The following is a 21937-nucleotide window of genomic DNA, read 5'->3' on the forward strand; positions in this document are numbered from 1 at the left end:
CATAGCAAATTCCCACTTGCTACTTATTTTACATATGGTAATGTAAGTTTCCATGTTACTCTTTCCATACATCTCACTCTCTCCTCCCCTCTTGCATGTCCATAAGTCTATTCTCTATGTCATATCCTTTGCAACCACAGCTGTTAACCTGTAGCCTTTGGCACAGAATCAGTGTTTTGTTAGTTGTTAAACAAATGAATGAACAAATGAAACTTTACAGGGGCATAAATATTCAAATCTGGAAGAGACTTTCGAAACAGCTCCCATCTTATGAGTTCTACAACAGCCCTCCCAGTCACTGATTGCCTCTGCATAAACTCTTCTCCCAATTGGAAACTCATTCTTCTTGAGGCTGACAAATTCCATCTTTCTAACAGTTATAAAATTTCTGTGCCCATTAAACTGAAGTTTGTCATTCCATAACTCATTCGTTGATTTTATGTCTTGCCCTTGGGATTTTTTAAAACAACCCTAATCTATTTTATTTGACAATATTTTGAAATTTTAAAACAGTGATTGTAACTCCCAAGCAGTCTTTCCTGAATACCCACTGTTGTACATTCACACTTTATTACCATTATCTCATGTAATTCTCAACACAGTCCCCATTTTACAGACAAATTTAAACAATTAGCCAATGACATGGAACTTGTAAGTGGTAGCATCTAGATTTGAAACCGGGACCATAATTTGTATAACCTAGATATTCTTTTATGTCCAGAAGACTAATATAGATAATACATTCAACAAATATGAAAGGCTCTACAAAACTTAACATACTGGGTGGTTGTTTCTTTCTTACTTTTTAACTTTTATATTCTTTTGTATAGTTTTACAAAATTCTTTTGTCTGTACTTTCTTAGTGTTGGTGATCTTTGACTCCTTTCTGCATTCACCTAATGGGCACGTATGTGTGTATAGACATATATACATATATATGTATGTATATGATGTTTCTTACCAACAGTGGAATGTTTGGCCTGAAGGTGATACTAGTCATGTGGCTCCCCCCAGTCATAGTCCTGGATGGAGGCTATGTGCCTGGCCAGAGTGTACAGTCCTATCATGTGTGCTGACACTGGGGGATTAAGAAATATTTGGTTTATATTCTATAGCTTCTGTAAGACTAAGATATATCTTAGGGAAAATTTGATTGTATTAAATAGAAACCTACTCAATATAGCTCACGTAAAATGAAAATGTATTACAATGAATCAGGGAATTTAATGGAATCCAGGGATTAAAGTACAGTAACTGTGTACTTCATAAACACTGAACTATATAAACTATAGATATCCATAATTACATAAGCTATGCATATCAAAAACTGGAAGTCTTCCAAGGATGAGCCAGAAATTCTGTTACTTTCTATGTCTTTAGGAACAAACAGTCTCCTATCTCTGTTTACTTGCACATTTGAATCATTCTTTTTTTTTTCCTGTGCAAACTAACTTTCTCTGTTTATTTCTTAGCACATGTGTCCTTAAAGTTGATCATCCCAAAATGGGAGATGGAACTCTTGAGTGTTTGTCTTTACAGTTTCAGGGTCTGCATCTGGCTAACTCAGACTTTCTTGGATCCTGCGTCAGTATCTTTCCATAGCCCAGTTAATAATGACTATCTTCAAGAGCAAACATGATGTCAGATGGTAGTTAGTAGTCCTGTCTCTAGGGAGCATCGAGGAGGATTTGATGGGCATCTTTATCACATTAGCCTTTTCTAGCATCAGCTTAAATGACCAATAATTTATAGTTCCTGAAAAAAGAAATTAGTCATCATCTTCCCAAATAGTGTAGAACATTAGGCAGCCTTAGTGTTCTTTTGGTTTTGCCTTTTCCAGCTGATTTCTGCAATTCTCCCTTATCATTGTATCTCTTAACTATTAAGATTTAAATCTCACCTAAATTTAACACTCTCTCCCCGAAACACTCCATATAGTCTCATCTACTAATTAACTGGTAATTAAACAAATGAATATTGAGTGGATAGTATGTAGAGAGTATACTTCGTGTTGGACATGACCACAAAGGACTGCCCTTAAATTGCTTACACTCAAGTATTGACAGGTTTGTGTAAATTGAGATCCTAAAATCATATTTCTGTGGGCAACAGATGACAGGCATCTGAGAATGGACAGACAAGAACTGACTTTTATAGAATATTCACTGTGTTTCATCCACTATGTGCTGGGCCCTCTATAAATAATTTCTCATAAATCTTCACATTATACCAACACAGATCAACATCATCATTATAATTTAAATAAAATCAAAATTTTACATTCCACAGTCTTTTTTTATTCTTAGGTCAAGCTCTGTCTAAGAATGAGGTGGTGATATTGGCCAGAGTTGATTAAATTGGATTATGTCTTTGACTCTGTTCTTTCTTCTTGGCTTGTAGCACTGGTTTTACAATCTTTCTTCTAAATCATTTTATGAGAAAATTTGCTTTTCATAGTCAATAAATAACTGAGTGGTTTTTGATTTGGGTTCTTAGTTATTATTATATTTATGTTCAAATCCAAGTAAAGCTTCATGATAAGATGAAAAGGCCAAATGAGTGTGTTGATCATTGAAGCTGAAAAGTGATGATTTCTGACACTGGCATAGTGGGAAATAAATTCTTATCAGAAACTGAGTTAACAATTGACCAGGTTGTCCCTGTATGAATGCCTCTCTTTATGAGGAAGCTGACCCTTGTGGAGGATGTAAGACCTGGTTGCACTGTTTTATGTTAGAGTTGATAATTGTCTTTTCTATTTCAGAGGCTCATCCAGCAGTTTATTAAATGGTACCCTCATGGCCTCAAAGAACTTTGTCTTCTATGAATTACCATCTCATTCTGGGTAAATTGCTTAAGTCCTGGTGGAATACTGAAAACTGTAAAACTTCTTGACTTTCTCTGCTCTAAAAGGTATATACTAACAATCAATAAATTAAGGAGAGGCACAATGGGGTGGTGGAAAAAATGCAGAGCAAGGCAGATCTGGGTTTTAATCCTGGCTCTTCAACTTAGTAATTATGTAGACATGGGTGAGTTATTTAACCTCGTTGCTGGTCAAGTTCCAGATCTGGATTAAAGAGGATAATAGAATATACCTCAGAGACATGTTGTAGGGCTTAAATGAGATACTGCTACTGCTGCTAAGTCGCTTCAGTTGTGTCCGGCTCTGTGCGACCCCATACACGGCAGCCCATGAGGCTCCCCCACCCCTGGGATTCTCCAGGCAAGAACACGAGTGGGTTGCCATTTCCTTCTCCAATGCATGAAAGTGAAAAGTGAAAGTGAAGTTGTTCAGTTGTGTCTGACTCCTAGCAACCCCATGGGCTACGGCCCACCAGGCTCCTCCATCCATGGGATTTTCCAGGCAAGAGTTCTGGAGTGGGGTGCCATTGCCTTCTCCGTAAATGAGATAAAGCATGTAGAAAATATTCAATGCAATCGTGCAACTGTAATGTATTTATACAAGCCTGCCATGAATAACTGTGTAAACTGGGAACTGTATGACTCTAAAGAGTGCCATTTACATGTGGTCAGTACTGTGTAGTGGTCACCTTTTAGAACCATGGTCTAAAGGATGGAAACATACTGAAGGACTGAGCATACTGCCCAGTGCAAAGGAAGTGTGTTTTAAAAAGCAGCCATTACTATTTCCCCTATGTAATTTTCCCACCTGACACTTGACATCTCACTCTCTCTTGACATCTTACTTTTGGATTATTGGTTCTACTGAGCAACCTGCCTAGCTTCAGTTTTTTCACTCTGGCTGGACATGTATTAGTTGTGTATTAATTACTCAATCGTGTCTGACTTTTTGCAACCCCCTGGACTATAGCCCACCAGGCTCCTCTGTCAATGGAATTCTCCAGGCAAGAATACTGGAGCGGGTTGCCATTTCCTTCTCCACTGGCTAGACATAACTTCTTCAATAACCCACTTCAATTTTTGACAGAACAGACTACGACCTTGAATCTTGTAGTACGTTTCCCCATCCTGGAGATAGAGATTAGCTTTTCTGGTTGACTAGAAGGTGGAATCAGAGACCACAGGTGACATGAGCTGGGTTTAGACAAGACAGAGGGTCTGCTTTTGTGAGTGATGGTGGTAGCTTCCTATTGTTGGCACTTGAACTTAAAAATTGTGGTTGTTTTCTTGAACTTGTATTTCATTATCACAGTAGCACAAAAAGGCCTTTGAAAATGGTGACAAAAAGGGTTAAAGGATCAATAGAACTCTGTGAGTAGAAATTTGACACTTTTTTAGAGATCTGTGGGAGGCAAAACTTGTATTTGGGTCATCAGGCATTAATACAAATTTATGAATGCTGAAATCTTAGATGCAACCAAATTCCATTGTTAACTGGAGTAAAAGCAGTTTATGAATCTTAAATGCATTGATTTTGCATAACTTGGAATCACATTCCTATTTTTATTTAGTTATTTTTTTTCATATTTAAACTTGATTTTATTTTATTTTTAAACTTTACATAATTGTATTAGTTTTGCCAAATATCAAAATGAATCCGCCACAGGTATACATGTGTTCCCCATCCTGAACCCTCCTCCCTCCTCCCTCCCCATACCATCCCTCTGGGTCGTCCCAGTGCACTAGCCCCAAGCATCCAGTATCATGCATCGAACCTGGACTGGTAACTTGTTTCTTACATGATATTTTACATGTTTCAATGTCATTCTTTTTAACATGCTGACTACAAGGTGATGTCTTAATCAAATTGGTGCTATTTGTTCCATTCCTTTGGAAGTGCATCAGGAAAGAAAAGAGAAGAGAAAAATGAGAACTTAACACTCCCTTGGGAATCATAAGAAGGCTTGTTTTTTATTCTTCCTGTAAAACTGAATTTATTTGAAACAAATATTTTGTAGTTGAAATTTGCATTGTTTAAGAGAAGGAAAGTGGGTATGTGATGGGTGGGATAAAGGATGGGATAAAGGAAGGAGCAATTAATATTTGTGAGGTCTACTCTGATCCAAATTCTCTCCATATTTGTTTATCCTCATGATATCTCCATGAGGCTGGGGTTATTGTTTTCATTTAACTATGAGATAAGCCAGGTTCAGAGAAGATAATTTGCTCAGTAGCAAATCTTTATCCCACACTTCATGTTGGCAGAGTTTGGGTTCTAACTCATATCTGTTGGCTCCATATCAGTTCTCTTTTCTTTAGAACAGGTTAGCAAACATTTTGGGGAAAGCGCTATAGTGAATAGGTTTTGTGGCCATATGGTTTCTGTTGCAACCATGCAACATGCTTATGTAGTGCAAAACCAACCGCTGACAATTTGTCAACATGTGAACACTGATGCTGCTGCTGCTGCTGCTGCTGCTAAGTTGCTTCAGTCATGTCCGACTCTGTAGACCCCATAGATGGCAGCCCACCAGGCTCCTCCGTCCATGGGATTTTCTAGGCAAGAGTACTGGAGTGGGTTACCATTGCCTTCTCCTGTGAACACTGCTGTGTTCCAATAAAACTTTATTTATAAAAATAGGCATTGAGTGGGATTTAGTCTGCAAGCCTACTTTGCCACTTATATGGTTTTCCGTGTATACTGAGAGGAAAGGCCATTTCATATACACTGTCAGTTGTTTGTGTCAGTCTCTGGAAGGCAAGCAAACTTTTCCTCCAATATATTCATGATTAGAATTTCAAATATTGCATCTTATTTAACCACAGAAGACCAGGTCAGACTATTTCCTGACATACACAAACTGACTTGTACAGTTCCTCTCCAGTTGGGTGGCTCATTCCTTCTCTTCATGTCATTGACTAAATTTTAATGTAATCCTTAAATTCTATTATATAAACAGGTCATCATGTTGTTGAAAGTGATAGTGTTATTCACTCAGTCATGTCTGAGTCTTTGCAACCCCATGGACTTTAGCCCACCAGGATCTTCTGTCCATGGAATTCTCCAGGCAAGACTACTGAAATGGGTAGCCATTCCCTTCTCCAGGGGATCCCAGGATCCTGACCCTGGGATCAAACTCAGGTCTCCTGCATTACAGGCAGATTATTTACCATCTGAACCACCAGGGAAGCCCTTATATTGTTGAAACAATTCTTCTAATATCATAAAGCCAGACAGATAAAATTGACTTTTAAGGTAAAATTGTAATGTTATTTTCTCTACTGAAGATACCAGGGATAAAACACCTATAAACAATATTTCTTTGACATTTCTTTATTAGCTTTACATGGTAAACAGATAGAGACCCAAAACAAGGTGTTAACTAAAATTTGGTGAAAAAGTACTTCTTTACAAATATCAATGTAAGTATATGAGAAATATGAAAAGAACAACTTCTTAACTCTCACTAAATTCCATAGGAAACCACCAACTTAGTCCCATATAAAAATATGCAGGGCATCTGATAGAAATTACCTAGTGCAGTAACTAAACCAAATAATGTGACTGAGGAATATGAAAAACTCAAAGTGATTTTGCAGTAGGTTTCAGGTTTAGTGGCTTAATATTCTGGTTCAGAAATCTTAATACAGTGGTTCAGGCTAGAAAGGATGAAAGTCTGAGTTGAGGCAGTAACTCCTTTCCTACTGTGCAAGGAAAGATGAATATGAGAAGTTTTTATATTATAGAATTGACAGAATGTGGTGTATTAGTGAAAAATCAGTATAGTTGATGATAATAATGGTGGCTGTGATGATTTTTGGTGACAGGTAGCAGAAACTGGTGAACTTAAGCAGAAATGGTGATTTATTGGAAGGATACTGGGTAGCTCACATAATTGAAGAAATGTAGTGTGCATAATTGATCAAATCCTGGAAAGCCAGATATCAGGAAACCTCTAGGGACATTAGCATTGAGCCTCCATGTATCTTCTTTCTAGGGTGTTGTCATATGGTTATTGACTTCCAATCTGTGGTTGGTTAGTTGTGTTAAAGGTCCCAATTAAAGACCTCATTGAATCCACGCCCTTTGCTCTGTAACTCTGTAGTCCCATCACATTCTGATTTTGAAATTCATCCTTTACCAGTAACAAACAAAATGTAATCAGAAGCTTGAATAAGCACTTTAGATTTCTGATCCTTGCTTGTTCCTTTTCTTTGCCATGAGAATATGTCCAGGCTAGCCTGTAGTGTGATGTGGCACATGGTGAAGGACTGAGTCATCACAGCTCTCTGAACTGAGCCTCTAGCTGTGACAGAAAGCTCACTTGAGAATTGCCTATCCCACCTGCAGCAGACTGATGCACATCATTAAGCCTCATCAAACCTAGTGCAGTTCAGCAGAACTATCTACCTGCCCCATAGACTTATGAGAAATAATGAATTGCTGTTTTAAGTTAATTTTGTGAGTGTCTGTCACACAGCAACAGCTAGCTGATACACCACTTTTGTGTCTCTTGACTCAAATTTCATTTTCTTGATAAGGGCATCTGTTTGATTCAGCTTGGTTCTTGTGGTATACTCCTGAGTCATTTATCTGTGACTAAAGTGTAGGTGGTATGGTTAATAGGAGAAAAATCATGATTTGGAGAAATACCCCAGCTGGTAATTTACACACGTGGGAGGGACCAGGATAAAGAGAGTAAAATCTCCTAAAATATTTGTAAACATTCTCAGGGTTTTACCAAACTCTTTTAAAAAAAATTTATGTGATCTAGTTTTTAAAGTATAGTTGATTTACAAAGTTGTGTTACTTTCAGGTAACACAAATAGCAAAGTGATTCCATTTCATATATATGTATGTGTGTTTGTATATATGAATGAATATATATATGAACATATATTTTTTCAGATTCTTTTCCTTTGTTGATTATTATGAAGTACTGAGTATAGTGTCCTGTGCTATACAGTGTACACTGTTGCTGCTGCTGCTAAGTCGCTTCAGTCGTGTCCGACTCTGCAACCCCAGAAATGGCAGCCCCCCAGGCTCCCCCGTCCCTGGGATTCTCCAGGCAAGAACACTGGAGTGGGTTGCCATTTCCTTCTCCAGTGCATAAAAGTGAAAAGTGAAAGTGAAGTCGCTCAGTTGTGTCCGACTTTTAGCGACCCCATGGACTGCAGCCTACCAGGCTCCTCTGTCCATGGGATTTGCCAGGCAAGAGTACAGTATACACTAGGTTTATTATTATTATTATTTTTTAATTATTTATTTATTTTTGGGAGGCTAATTACTTTACAATATTGTATTGGTTTTGCCATACATTGACATGAATCTGCCACGGGTGTACATGTGCTCCCCATCCTGAACTCCCCTCCCACTTCCCTCCCCATCCCATCCCTCTGGGTCATCCCAGTGCACCAGCCCCGAGCACCCTGTTACATTAGATTTAAAAATTCAAAAAAATCCACTGAAAATCCCATAAAGATAGAGTTAAAATCCATGTTAATTAACTGCCTTGTCTTCAGGGGAACTGCAGTTTTGCTCTTGAAGAAAGCAGGGGTGATGGCTCAGGCTAAAAATCTCCTGTCCAGGGGCCTGAAGCAGTCAGACAGGAGCAGCCACCAGGCTTGGTTTACAAGCCTCAAAGACTCAGGGTTCACTGTCAGTGTCCTTTGCTGCTTAAAATTACAACAGAAGACTTTGCCACAAATAAGATATTAGCCATTTTTAAGGACATATCATTTTATTTATTTTTTATGTGAAAAACTCTTTAAGATTTTATTTTTTTCATGATTGCAAAGTCTTTTTTTTTTTCATTGGAGTATAACTTAAAACATTTACAACGTTGTGTTACTTTCTGCCGTACAACAATATGTATCAGCTATATGTATACATATATCCCCTCCCTTTCAACCTCCCTCCCACTCCACCCCCATCGCACCCCTCTAGGTCATCCCAGAGCCCTGAACTGAGCTCCCTGTTCTATACAGAAGCTTCCCACTAGCTCTATTTCACACACGAAAGTGTGAAAATGTTAATCACTTAGTCATGTCCAGCTCTTTGCACCCCATGGACTGGGGCTCTCTAGGCTTTTCTGTCCATGGAATTCTCCAGGCAAGAATACCAGAGTGGGTAGCCAATCCCTTCTCCAGGGGATCTTCCTTACTGTTGGGTTGAACTCAGGTCTCCCACATTGCAGGCAGATTCTTTACCATCTGAGGCACCAGGGAAGGAGAACGTTATGCATGGCAATGTATATGTCCATGCTACTCTCTTACTTTGTCTCACCCTCTCCTCACTGTGTTCACAAGTCCATTCTCTATGTCTGTGTCCCTATTCCTGTTCTGCAAATAGAATCATCAGTACCATTTTGCTAGGGGAAAAAAAAAAAAAAAGGATCCTTAGTGCCTAGCAAAATATGGAAGTAGAAAGCAAGATTTTTTTAGAAAGGGGCTGAGCATCAATAGAATTGTCCAGAATAAAATACGAACTGTTAATATTGAAGAGTGACTAAATTACATTGGTTTTAGATATATCAATACATGATGCCAGACAATATTAATTACAAAAAGGTAATAAACTGTGCAAGAAAAAAAAAAACATTGATGGTATCATATAATAAACAAATGCATTTTTCCAGCAACCAGCCCTTGGAACCACCTGTTTATGGTATTTATGACTATGCTTCTCTTCTTTGCCATAATCATGGAATTCTAGAACTGGCAGGGACCTGAAATCCTTTGGTTTAGAGAGCCCCCTGTGGTGTCTGGGTACCTGACTGTCAAGTCGGTGCCTTCCCATTGCCCCACATGTTCCTCCCTTGTGGGAGTGAGTGTGGCCTGAGCCCCCTCTCACTAAGTCACTCACTCATCCTGCACTCAACCAGCACATAGTTAATTACTGAACTCCCATGTCCCTGTGCTTATGTCCCGGGAGCCAGGTGCTGCTGACTACTGTTCAGTCTGTGTTTAATGGGATCCTAATCTCAAGGAAAGCATTCATTTCCCCCATTTTTATTTTTCATACTTTATAACCCTCTGTATGCACATTTGGAGTAAGTCTGGCAGCTGGGCTGAGGGGATTGCATTGACAGGAGTGGCATGTCGGAAAACTTTTCCTTGTGAGTTCTAGAAGTTAGTTACATTTTGACCATTATCCGTCTTTCCTTTCATCCTTCTTTCCTTTTTGTGCCTTTCCTTTCCCTTTGAACAAAAAATGATTAAATTTTAGTTTTTAAAAAGTGGTATGCAGAACTAGAGACACCTTTGCTAACTAACCACAAGTTGTCCACACTCTAGCATATGTTATAAAAAAAAAGCAAAAAGAAAAAAACAGATTTTATTCAGATCTAAGAAGAAAACTAACAGTTGTGTACCATTATGGTTCCTATGTCATTCCAGTTGTTGAGATAAAATATCTTATTTGATCCATACAGCTACTCTATAAACTAGGTATTCTTATCCTTATTAGTAGATAAACAAGATGAGGATCATATTACTAGATAATTTTCTCAAAGTCACACAGCTGAGGCACAGCAGAACTCAGATTTGAATTCTAGTTCTTAGAGTAGTGACTGCAAAGCCTGCAGTCTTTTCTCTGCACATTGTGATAGCTCCATCACCCTTCAGTCAAAATTCCTCTCAGCAAATGAGACATAGTCCTTGTATTATTTAGTTATTACCATAATATTGCTGTGAAACAAACAATCCCCCACCCACACCCCACACTCTGCACCCCTCACCCTGCAACTCACTGGCTGATCTCAGCTGAGCCTGGATGGATTAAGATGAGTTTGGCCCCCCATGCTGAATGGATGCAGGTCAACTCCAGATGTCTTTTCAAATTCCATCTACCAGATCCTTGGACATCTTCTCATGGTGAATGGTAGGAGTGCAAGAGATCCATTCAAGCCATGCAGATGCTCTAAAGCTACTGCTCACATTATGTTCATTAACATTTCATTGACCAAAGGAAGTTACATGGTTAGGCAAACATCAAGGAGGCAGGGAATTATAGCCCACCCATAGCAGGAGGAACTATAGAGTTATATGGCAAAGTGTTCAGATGCGTTAATTCTAGTGCTGTTGTTCAGTGCCGTTGAAAAACTGGGAACAATAATTCAGTGTACCACAGTCCCAAACCAGCAACATGACCAAGCAAGTATGTGTTAGTGATCTATCTTTTAGTGATAGAGTTTGAAATTCTGGCTCTGTCACTTCTACAACATGAAGCATCTGGCCTATCACTCAACCTTTCTGAGCCCTTGCCTGTGCTGGGATGGTCATCATAATCCCTGTTCCATATTCCTCATGGACTTATTATATATATCCAAGAGAGCAAACTGATGCTGAAGCTGAAGCTCTAATATTCTGGTCACCTGGTATGAAGAACTGACTCATTGGAAAAGACCCTGATCCTGGGAAATATTGAGGGCAGGAAGAGAAAGGGACAGCAGAGGATGAGACAGTTGTATGGCATCACTGAATCGATGGATATGAGTTTAAGCAAGCTCCAGGAGTTGGTGATGGACAGGGAAGCCTGGTGTGCTGCAATGCATGGGGTCGCAAAGAGTCAGACATGACTGAGTGACCAAACTGAGAGCAAATGTGAACTTCTTTATAAACTTTACTACATGCAGTATTCAAAGTTAATTGTTAGTATTGTTGTTTATTGTTTTTATCAATATCATTACCACCTAAATTAGAGTATTCTTGAAGTCTCTTTGGAGACTACCTAGCAATCCACAGTTGGAGAACCAGGTGGTCTGTGGGCTATGGCATCAGTGCCTGTTTATTTTATTATTATATCTATGGCTTAGTTACTGGTATTATTAAGTCATTTGTTTATAATATTTAATAAAAGCATGCATTGTCTGGTCTGCAGCCCATCAGAGGCAGTACCAGCCTTTCATTTCCTGGGGTGTGGTTTTCATCTGGGGAAGCTCCAAGTGGGAGTGAGGATGGCTGGTGGTTCGTGGGCATCCTCCATTTCACCAAAGTGGTCTGCAGTTTGCAGGAGGCTGAGAGCCCTGCTTCCCATAAGTGCACTGACTCTTGAGCTGAAAGCATTCACACAATTTCTCTTGCTTCATAATAGGCTGAATTCTCTCTTCATCAGACAAACACAAATAGTGCTTGAGGTGAGTGAAAAAGAGCAGGTGGCAGCATCTGCCAGAACTAACTAGCTGTTAGTATAGATGCAAAATAATAAGCATCGGTAGTGAGGGGAGGAGGGAGAGGCAGAAGTTGCTGTTATAAACCAAACAGAACATTCCTGAGATAAACCTATACATACTTTTACAAGGCTAGTATGTTTGTTCAGTTCAACTTAAATCTATGAGCCACTAGGGGAAGCCTCTATGAAATTCAGTTCTCTATAATTCAATTCAATCAATATTTCTGGAGACTATAGGAGCAACAATTCAGGGACAGGCTCTAACTAAGAGATGAATAAAATATAAATTATGCACTAAAAACACTCCAGCTAGTGGTGAACACATATACCCATGTAAGAAAAGTTAGGGGATATGAGCTAGAGTTTTGGAGTCAGGCAGAGCTGAGTTAGAATCCTGAAGCAAGGTCTTGACCTTACCAAAGTCTCAGTTTCCTCATCTGTAAAAAGGGGACAGGCTTCCCTGGTGCATGCAGGAGAGTAGATGCAGGTTTGATCCCTGGGTTGAGAATATCCCCTGGAGAAGGAAATGGCAACCCACTCCAGTATTCTTGCCTGGAAAATCCCATAGATGGAGAAGCCTGGTGGGCTACAGCCCATGGGGGCCATAAAAGTTGGAAACGACTTAATGATTAAACCACTGGCACCAAAAAGAGGGCAATAATGAATATTTCATAGATTTCATTAATATTGATTCATTTATTTAAAAATATTAAGCCTCTGTTTTGAGTCAAGAGATATGCCAACCTCTAAGGAGCCAACAGGCTTACATGGGAGACAGATAATTAATAATAATTTTGAGAATTCCTGACAAAATCAAATTTAAGCTATGTAGGATCCGGGGTAATGAAAGAGTAGGGTACAGAGTATTGGGTATTTAGGGGGCTTAGGCTAGGCGATCACAGACTGCTTTCCTTTTAAACAGAAAGGGAAAGTATGCATGTAATTTAGCATTCATTCACACACAACTCATATACTGGGGTTGAGGAAGCAGAATGTTTCAGGGAGAAGGAATGACATATGGGAAAGACTTTTTGGTGAAATGGAGAATAGCAACCCAAGCATTAAAAGTAGCGGATGTGGAGCTTGAAGGGTTGAAGGGACAGACCAAAGCTATGTGTGCAGAAATCATATTAAGGTTTGGACTTTGTTCTAAGAGTGATACAAAACTATTATAGGGATTTAAATGGTGGTGGAGGCTAGGATAGGATTAGATGTGTTTCAATGTGAGTTGTGGTTGGAAAGAAGGCAAAGGTAGTTGTGGGGTGGCCAGTTGTTAGTCTACTGTCATCTTTAGGAGAGAGGTGATATTATCCTTCTTGGTGGGAGCAGAGATGAAGAAAAAGACAGTCTAGAAACAATCTTAGGAGGGCCCTGGCGTCAGGATCATGGTTGATCTCCATGTTACCAAATTCAGTAGTCAATTCTCTGTCCTAATCTTGGCATATATTTGACACTAATTGATCATGCCCTTATTGACTCTTCTTCTTCCCCTTGTTCTGGGCTGCCATCCTCCCTTCAATCTCCCCTGATGCCACTGATCACTTCTTATTCTGCTTTGCTATATTGCTCTCATCTTTGAGGCTTATAAATTATTTTCCTTCTGCAATTGACTGAATGTTTTTTCCTCCCAGCCCCCAAATTCATACATTGATATCCTAACCCCCGATGTGTTGCTATTAGGATATGGGGCCTTTGGGGGATGATCAGATCATGAGGGTGGTGCCTCCGTTCATGACTGGGATTCATGACCTTATAATGGGGACCCCAGAGAGCTTTCTAGCTCTCTTTCTTCTGCATGAGAATATGATGAGAGGTCTGTGAACCAGAGAGAGGGCTCTCAATAGAACCCAACCAAGCTGGCACATTGATCTCAGACTCCCAGTCTTCAGGACTGTGAAAAATAAATTTCTGTTTTTTATAAGCCACCCTGTCCTATGGTACTTGGTATAGCAGCCTGAACTAAGATTTCTCCTTTTAGTCAATCCCTTACAAATTATTATTTCCAGCTGAACGCCTCCAGGACTTCTGTATCCAGTTGATATCTCCACTTAGATATCTAACAGTCTTGAAAAGTATCAAATCCAAAGTGGAGCTGTTAATTTTACCCCTTGTCTTACATATTTTATGATTCTATTTTTCTAGTTACTCAAAGCAAAAGCATTTAGAGTCATCAGTGCTTTTCTCATAATTCATATCCAATCCCTTAGCACATCCTGGATACTTGCTGTAGGTTAACTGCCGTAATGAACTCAGTTTAATGACATCCTTGTATCCATATCTGTTGCAATGCAGCTTTGCAACTTCTTCCATGAAAATATAGAATTTGTTTCCCAACCCTTGAGTATAAGCTAATTTTGTCAATAGGATAAGCAACTGTACAACAGAGGTGGACAGCAGCCAGACTATGTTTACAAGCAGAACTCTGATCCACAGCCTGTAGCAACCAGCCCAGGGAGCCAACATCCTACTTATAGTCAGCAAGAAGTCAAGTTACTGTCTGGAGCAACCAGACTAGGAAGTCAAACAATAGTCTCTCTAATGGTCGGCCCCAAATGGCCAGGGCATGAGTAATAACTAACAGTTTTTCTAATTTTTGACCTTACTTCTATGTGAGAGCCAACCAAAGAAAGCTACTTAGGCATCCTAATCAATCACATGGGATGTACCCTTCTGGTTAGCCCAGCGACAGCATCCTCAAGCCAACAGCCTCTAATCAGGACATACCTGAAGCCTCCCCTACTTTTCCTCTATAATGTTTTCTTATTCCTCTGCCTGTCTTTGAGTCTCTGCCAAACGCAAATGATGGTGGCTGACTCCATCACTGTACTAATCTCTGAGTAAATAGCCTTCGCTTGGTCTCATTTGGGTGGTCTTCAATTATTTCTGCAAGAATATGGTGGAGGCAACAATGTGGCCATTCTACGTCTGTGTCTCGAGAGGCCTTTCTCTTTGTTTTCTGCTGTCACGGTGAGAACAAGCCTGGGCCGCCTCCTTGGAGTTCAAGGGCTTCTTACAGCTCAGGTGTTTTTGAAATGGAGAATGCTTGGCAGTGGGGCTGTCTGAAAGTAAGAAGCCAAAATAAGGAAGCAGAGAAACTTAAGTTATTTGGGGTTATTTGGACAACATGAGGGGGGTTGAAGGATTTAAGTTTTCAGTCAAGTAATACACAAGCTGCTGGGAATAGTGCTCTTTTGAATTACTGTTTGATGCATACAGAAAGTTAAAGAGGAGGCAGGCTCATTTGGAGGCAGAGCAATGATGCTGCTCCCAGGAACCACTGAGCCAATCAGCTTTTGCTTCACTCTGACCTCTTGAGGGTGGAAACCTCTCAGAAAGTAGCATAGACAAAGCAACAGTATTTCCTGAAGCATTTTAAAACATAGCTTATGTAAGAAATATTTTCTTTTACAGAGTTGTGAGTGAAGACTTTGTGTTTATTAATCCTAAACAAGTATTATGAAAAAGAAGAGGGATACATTTATCTAGGGAAATCTGCTACATTTAATGAGCTTAACAACCCCCTAGGTTGGGGTTTCTGTTGTGGGGAAGTAATGCAAATCAGCCTTCTGAGCACTCTCAAAAGGTTTGCAACCAAGGCCACAGTTTGCATTAACTACACCACAGCTTACACCTTAACAAGAATATAACAACCAAAGAAATATTAATGAAATGAAATTTGAACCACACGGGCTAGGTTTCCAGCTTCCCAGAGTTTTATTTTGTTTTCTTTTTCCCTTTGTACAAAGGATATTTTGAGTTCTTTCATAACATTTCTTTTTCTTTGTGATTCACACCCAACACAGTTCCTTTATACATGTATTGTGTTTGGGGCCCAAGAATTTATAATCTCTTTACAAATCAGATGCTGAGAACCATACAAGTGAGCCCCTCATGAGAGCAGGAACTATTTCTAAGAAATTCACTAAGAAATATCCCAAGAGCTGTCTACTGTTCATTGTTCCTCAATAGGGTTTGAATGGAACTCAAATAGCCCTTTGGGTATTTCAATCACTAGCTTTTGTTCAGTGCTGTGCTAGACATGGCTTCCCAGGTGGTGCTGTGGTCAAGAACCTGCCTTTCAACGCAGGAGATGTAAAAGATGTGGGTCCTATCCCTGAGTCTGGAAGATCCCCTGGAGGAGGGCATGGCAACACACTCCAGTATTCTTGCCTGGAGAATCCCATGGATAGAGGAGCCTGGCAGGCTACAGTCCATAAGGTCACAAAGAATTGGACACAACTGAAGCGATTTAACACACATGCACATATGCTAGACACTGGTGGGATCCCTAGATGAAATAGACACACCTCTTTGTCATGGAGCTGAGAGGCACGCAGAGAAGTGTAGCCATTTGCTTACATTGCTCTTTGATACAGTATGATGTGACAAGTGAAGAAGCATAAATACACTTTCCTAGCCTTGCCAAGGGAAGAGAGTCCTCAAGATCTGTGAAAATTGTGGACTAAAAGGCTGAGGCAGGCTTGAGAAATGTCAAACTTCTCAACTTGGCTGGGATTTAAGGTGTTTTAATGATATTACTATCAATTATTGGACATTTAATATGTCTCAGACAACAGGCTATACTTTATATCCTCTGTTCTATTCAATAAGAACAACTGTGCAGTAGTTAACAACCTTGTTTGCAAATGAGTAAATTCTAATGATGAAAGTGAAGGTCTAAGTCCCTTCAGTTATGTTCAACTCTTTGCGATCCCATGAACTGTAGCCTGCCAGGTTCCTCTGTTCATGGAATACTCCAGGCAAGAATACTAGAGTGGGTAGCTGTTCCCTTTTCAAGGGGATCTTCCTGACCAAAGGATTGAACCTGGGTATCCTGCATCACAGGCAGATTATTTACTGTTTGAGCCACCAGGGAAGCCCTCTAATGAAAAGAGGCCAATTAATATTCAGGGTCAATCAGGAAGTGAGTGGTAGAATAAGGATTCTTTAATTCATTAATTCAGTGAGTAGTATTGATGGCCACCTGGCTGGGTGCCAGGCTTTCTGCTAGGTTCTGAGAAGACATGGCTCTGGTCTGGGAGCTGGTATTGTCCACTGCTCCTTCATGTTGATTCTCCCTTGGTGGGGGTAGGTAAAGGATCTAAGTTATGAATGATCTCTTAGTTCCATCCATTAGTCAATAGGAAGCCACTAAAGATGGAGGGGGAGTGTAGCCCTTCTGGTCAGCATTAAGCTTTGGGAAAGGATGAATTTATGAGGCATTTGAAGAGGACAAAATGATAAGAAGGAGGCTTGTATCTTATCAAATACAAAGTGAGTAAAGAGAGGATTAGATACTTAAAGAGATCAGTTGAGATTCATGTTGGTGTTTGGCAGAAACCAACAAAATTCTATAAAACAATTATCCTTCAATTAAAAAATAAACTAATTAAAAAAAGATTAGTTGAAACTCCTTATAAACCAAGGATTTCTATAGCTGATGAGCTATGGTTGAGAAGGGACGTCTGCTCTGGCCATAGTGGCTTTCTTTCTGCTCAGACTGCTAAGCAAAGTAACATTGACGAGGTGGCTTAAATAACATGCCATTTCTTGCAGTTCTGGAGACAAGGAATTCCAGGGTTTACAGGGCTGATGATTTGGTTCTTGGTGCTGGTCTTCTTCCTAGATTGCAGATACCCACCTTCTCTCTGTCCTCACATGGAAGAGAGTGGAAACTCTGGTCTTTTCTGTTGCTTTTTTTGGGGGGCACTGATCCCATCATGAGGACCTATCCTTATGACTTCAGCTAACATTAAATACCTCCCAATGTCCTCACCTCTGAATACTATTACCATAGGGATTAGGACTTTAATATAGGAATTTGGCAAGGCATAAACATTCAGTCCATGAATTATCCAGTGTTCTAGATTTCTTAGAACATCAGGCAGGTGTGTCCAGCTTTCACTTTGTCATTACTTAATTTGTTGTTGATTTGGATTTGAAGAGCGTAGTAAATGTTGTTAGGTTGTGATGACTGATTTGGATTGCAATTCAGCCTAAGAAATAAGTGCTTTATATTTACTTCATTCTTTATGCCTAGTAAAGCACATTTATGTGTGATATTTAAAAACTGATTTACAGAAGAGGAAGATGAGGCTCTGAGAGGTTATATGTTTCTGAAGTTCGCATATTTGCTAAGAAGCTGGAAGGAAAACAGAATTCAGAACTTACGACTGAGTCCTGCATTCTTTCCAGGCTACCAATGACTTCTTTGTTGACCTCAGACTATAAGGGGCTTAACCAGTATCCCTAAAGCATAAAATATTCCAGCTACCAGGGAATGTAGAGAGCATCTAGTCCCAACTCTTTGTTTTGAGGTCCAGAGAAGTTACATGATTTGATAAATCCCAAATTTAGGATGTAATAAGAGTTGAGATGAGAACTTTTGTCTTTCAATTGCTGATCCAAGATCTTCTTGACCCTAAAACATGTTTCCCAATTTTCAATCTACCTAGTACCTTCCCTTGGGAAGCCTTGGTGGCTCAGCAGGTAAAGACACCACCTGAAATGCAGGAGACGTGAGTTCAATCTCTGGGTCAGGAAGAACCCCTGGAGAAGGAAATGGCTATCCACTCCAGAAATCTTGCCTGGGAAATCCCATGGACAGAGGAGCCTGGTGGACTATAGTCCATGAGGTTGCAAGAGTTGGATACATCTTAGCAAACATACAACATGACCACCAAGCACCCTCCCTTAAATTACTGCCTTTACTTATAAATGGCAACCCACTCCAGTATTCTTAACTGGAGAATCCCATGGATGGAGGAGCTTTGTGGGCTACAGTCCATGGGTTGCAGAGTCGGACACGACTGAGCAACTTCACTTTCACTTTCACTTTACTTATAAGAGCAGTCTTGTAAAATAAAGCACGTGTCAGCCAATTTTATTGATGAGAAAGCAGAGGTTTTAAAAGATTCAGAGATATGACTCATATTGTGTTATGCGGTAAGAGGTGAGCTAGGTATTATGAACCTCTTTTGAGAACAGATTTACTAATTTCTGATAAGTTAAACCATGTGTCTATGAACTCAGGCATGAAGTCAGACCTTATGATTGTACATTAAGTGCAATTGTGCCTCTTTTGCTCTGCACCCTTCTTTTTCTCTCAGGCAGACAGAGGGCATCCCTTCTAGTTTTTGCCTTTCATTGTCTGAGTATGATTGCTTCCTGGACATGCCATGGCATCTATGGCTGCAAGTCTACTGTCCTCACCCTCAGATACATACCTGTTAACACTCTGACCTTCCCCACAGATTTGCTCCGTGGATCACCTTCTGTCTAGGCAATTTATTTATATAAGGATGGCATCGTCTTATTGTCTGTGTCATAAACTGTTGGCTATGTCCCATGCTTCCTTCTTCCTCATCTGTCATGTGGGCTCCTGTCAGAAGCAGGGTCAATTAACTTCCTACAGAGATGTTAACTTGGCAGACACAACTTGATTGATTTGTTTTAATCTGATTCATTTTTGCAATGAGAACCCCAGGTAGGAGGGATAGCCAAGCCTGAGAACCAGGGTGAATATTAAGATTGATTGCTCTTTTATTTTAGAAGAAATATAAAGTAAATAGTAGATGGAGGCTGATGGCAGATTTGTCTGATAGATTGGTGTCACCAAAAGCTTGAATGAATTGCTTCCTTTTTATAGTATTCCTGCTTTACAGCATCAGCCTCCACTTCTCCATGTCATCATCTTTCTCTTTAACAGCACCAGCTCTATCTTGGGTGCTGTCTTCACTGTTCAGTTAATGGCTCAGTCCAGAAACCAGTAATCATCCTTATCAAGCTTCTTCAGTTCAGTTCAGTCACTCAGTCATGTCCAACTCTTTGCAACGCCATGGACTGTAGCACGCCAGGCCTCCCTGTCCATCACCAATACCCTGAGCTTACTTAAGCTCATGCCCATTGAGTCAGTGATGCCATCTAACCATCTCCTTCTCTGTCGCCCCCTTCTCCTCCCGCCTTCAATCTTCCCCAGTATCAGGGTCTTTTCCAATGAGTCATAAGTCCTTCCAATGAATATTCAGGACTGATTCCCTTCAGGATGGACTGGTTGGATCTCCTTGCTGTCCAAGGGACTCTCAAGAGTCTTCTCCAGCACCACAGTTCAAGAGCATCAATTCTGACATGACTACTGGAAAAACCATAGCTTTGACTAGATGGACCTTTGTTGGTAAAGTAATGTCTCTCCTTTTTAATATACTGTCTAGGTTGGTCATAGCTTTTCTTCCAAGGAACAAATTCTTGATTCTCAGTTCCCTTATCTGCATAATGGTAATCCTTACATTTATCTTATTTATCTGTGTGGTATTTGCATAGCGTGTAGTATGTGTTTAATAAATAAGAGTTAATGTCATTTAATTTTATGGTCAAAGTTCTATGGTAGTATGGTAGAAAATGAAGTGCCTTTTGTGCCTAATGGTGATAAAGTGCGGGAGGTAAGATTTGTAGAAAATTGTCATTTGACTAGAGTCACTGAGATCACTGAGAGTATGCCAAGTGGAGGAGAGCTGGCAAGAATCAGTGATAATAATAATACCTAATACGTACTGCTCACTGTGTACTGGGCAGTGTTCTAAGCATGTACCTGGGATAGCTCATTAAGAAATGCTATGCGTAGGCACTTTAATTATATTCCCATTTTACAGATGCTAAGAATAGGCACAAAGAAGTTAAGTAACTTCTCCAAGGTCACGCTCCTAAATGGAAACACAGATAAGAATGGACCCAGGTCCTTAGGCTCCAGGAACCATGCTTCTAAACATGGATCTACTGCCCAAAGAAAAACCATCAAGAGCAGCGCCATGGGAGAACCCAGTGGACCTTCTACCATGACTAGAATTAAACATATGGGAGGGTGGGGGCTGGAAGTATGAGGGTTGCAATTGCCTAGTGGTGAGACTGAAGAGGTTGGTGAGGGTTTACTAGTGAAGTACTTTGATTGTCTTGCTAAAGAATCTAGATTTTATTCTATGAACAGTGAGAAGCCATGGAAGATTTCTAAGTTGGAAGTAATATGATCAAAAGGGTTTTATTTCAAAAAGTGAATTCTAGTAGCTTGGTAGAGAGTGCACAGGAGCAGATAGAGGTCAGAAGCAAGGAGACTAGTTATGAGGGTACAAAAGGACTGCACCGCTCCCAGCAAGGGATGTTGGCGTGAGCAGCAGGGATACACCCAAGAGGCAGAGTTCCTGGAGTTGGTAGTAACCACGTGGTATAGCTCATTATGTCATTTTATTATTCTCTTTCTCCACAATTGTCCCTGCTTATTTTTACCTGACATATGCTTCTGAGTTGGTCCAGATTTTTCTGTTTTTTTTTTTTTCTTTTCTTTTCTCGAATGGCCTTTACACTGTTATTTATATTGGAGATTATGACACATGATAATTACAATGCTTCAGGTTATAGCTCTGTGTAAATACAGTGTGATTATTGTTCCTCTGAATTTTTTTTTCTTAATGCTTAATGGTATACTGGGCAGCAATAATCATCTAATTGCTATGTAGTTATTGAAATTAGATATGATGCTATATTAACGATTACACTGATTATGAGGCAAATTTATAAGATAGATTCTTTCATTGTCTAGTTTTAGGCCTGCAAAATTTTTAAGAAGCAAAAGGTTGAATAGGGTACTGTAATCTCAATACTCTCCCATTCAGTGTCTGTCTCATTTGGCTGTTAGGGCAACCTTTGTACACAAACAGACTGATTCTGGTCACACTCATTACTTTGATGAGACCTGGCAGCATGAGAACCTGTAATAATGCCCTGAAGCATTCTGGGAAAACCATTGTTCCCTACAATGAGAACTCATAGGACATAAGACCCTGTACTTTTATTTCTAGCTAGATTTTCAATCATTAAAATATTTTCTCCATTCACTATCTGTATGTTCTT

Source organism: Bison bison, unplaced genomic scaffold, assembly GCF_000754665.1.
Source record: "Bison bison bison isolate TAMUID 2011002044 unplaced genomic scaffold, Bison_UMD1.0 scf7180017864464, whole genome shotgun sequence".
Lineage (NCBI taxonomy): Eukaryota > Metazoa > Chordata > Mammalia > Artiodactyla > Bovidae > Bison > Bison bison.